The sequence below is a fragment of the Frankliniella occidentalis genome, unplaced genomic scaffold, assembly GCF_000697945.3.
Source record: "Frankliniella occidentalis isolate FOCC.00 unplaced genomic scaffold, Focc_3.1 Scaffold182, whole genome shotgun sequence".
Classification (NCBI taxonomy): Eukaryota; Metazoa; Arthropoda; class Insecta; order Thysanoptera; family Thripidae; genus Frankliniella; species Frankliniella occidentalis.
Window position 1 is genome coordinate 434,567 of NW_026267308.1, and position 1,792 is coordinate 436,358.

Below are 1,792 nucleotides of genomic sequence, written 5' to 3' on the forward strand. Positions count from 1 at the left end.
TTTTTTTACGAATTTGGCATGATGGGTATCGATTCCGGCTATGCGCGAGTGAACTATGCGTTAAAAATGTTTAAAATGATGCTGGAGTACTTTTATCACGGTGCCTGACGCATGAGGTACCGTTACGCACCGTGAGAAAAGTACCCGCATCAGATAGTCGTCTTGCCAACAGAGCTTCAGTCGTAATTCAGGGGTCGAGTCGAGATAAATTAGACCAAACATGTAGCATTAAAGGTTTCGTGCTGCAAAATTTAGTTGTGGTTTAGGGGCGTTTGGAAAGCGACCCCGACCTTAAATGTTATTTGAATATATATTTGTCTTCACTATAAAAGGTCCGAATACATAAAATGTATATGTATGTCTTGCTACCCCTAATCATATCTCCTAACACATCATCTTCCTCAGTCTGGTGAGTAGCGTTTTTGAAAATAAGGCAATGGTTTACTACTTTTGGTTTGTCTTAATTTTTTTTTATGTTTTTGATTTTATGGCAGGATTGCATGACGATAAGGGATAGGGATCGAATGGCAAAAGATCGATCTCGTGGATCGATCTCAATCAAAATGGTTCAAATTGATCCACCTTTTAATCGTGTTAAAAAGATCGATCTCAGCCAGATCGATCTAGATCGAATATTTTTTTGTCGAATTCGCCAGATAAGATCACATTTGTTAAAAATTGAATATTTCGTGCAATTTAAAGAAAATATTCTTCTTGTTAGTTGAACTACTGGACACTAACACTACTAGAACTAGACAGTATGCTAGCGCGCCGCAGTGAAAATGTTCTACCGGAAGGGCAAGGGAACCAAATTTCGTGGTTATACTATAGGGGTGAATCGCTCTGAAGATCGGACGTCTGCGAATCGATCCAGTTGATATCGCCTGTCAGTGAGATCGATTCAAAAGATCGAAAATCGAACCTTAAAAGGTCGATTCTGACGAGATCGATTAAAAATCGCCCATCCCTAGATGTCATTTTTAAGTTTGATGGGTTTGATGTATCCCGAATCGACCCCTGAATCACGCCTGAAGCTCTGTTGGCAAGACGACTATCTGATGGGGTACCCTTCTCACGGTGCGTAACAGTATACCTGATGCGTCAGCCAGCGTGAGAAAAGTACTACAGCATCATTTTAAACATCCTAAACGCATAGTTCACCCTCGCATTGCCAGAATCGATACCCATCATGCCAAATTCGTAAAAAAATGCATTTCGGCCCTAATTTGAGAAAAATTCGTGTTAAATCTTGTACAGTATTCTCGATTACACTGCAAAATGCTTGCAAAGAACAGGTTCGTATTGCAAACTATTTTCTTTGCAGCTTGCGAAGAATTTTCAAGCATCGTAATACGAACTAGTTCTTCGCAAGCTTACAAACAATTTCTTTGCAATGCAAACACATTGTTTGCAAGGATTCTGCCAGCTTGCAAAGAACTTCTTTGCAATACGAACTAATTCTTTGCAATACAATGCTCACAAATTCTTTGCAACGTTGCAAAGAATATAGTTTGCAAGCATTCACTAGTAAAACAAGTGTTTAATTTTGCACGTCAATTGACGTTTAAGTTCAAGTGTGCATTTCCTCGACACTTTGTGGTGTCTAACTTTGTTATACGTCAATTGGTGTTTAAAATTTCGACACTTCCGAAAGTGTAGCAGCTGTACACCGTATGGTTCCCTATTGACAGCATACAACTGTGTGTGCCCAAGTGTGCAGAATTTAAACGTTTACAAAACGTCTAAAATTTGCACACCACGCAAGTGTGCAACTTGAGTTAAACACCATGTA

The 1,792-nt window shown here is 39.3% G+C and overlaps 1 protein-coding gene across 1 annotated transcript in view; it reads left to right on the forward strand.

The window, feature by feature from the left end:
* LOC127750387 (uncharacterized) overlaps nt 1-1,792 on the forward strand; it is a 42,312-nt gene that overhangs the window by 6,126 nt on the left and 34,394 nt on the right. The gene's annotated exons all lie outside the window — the stretch shown is intronic.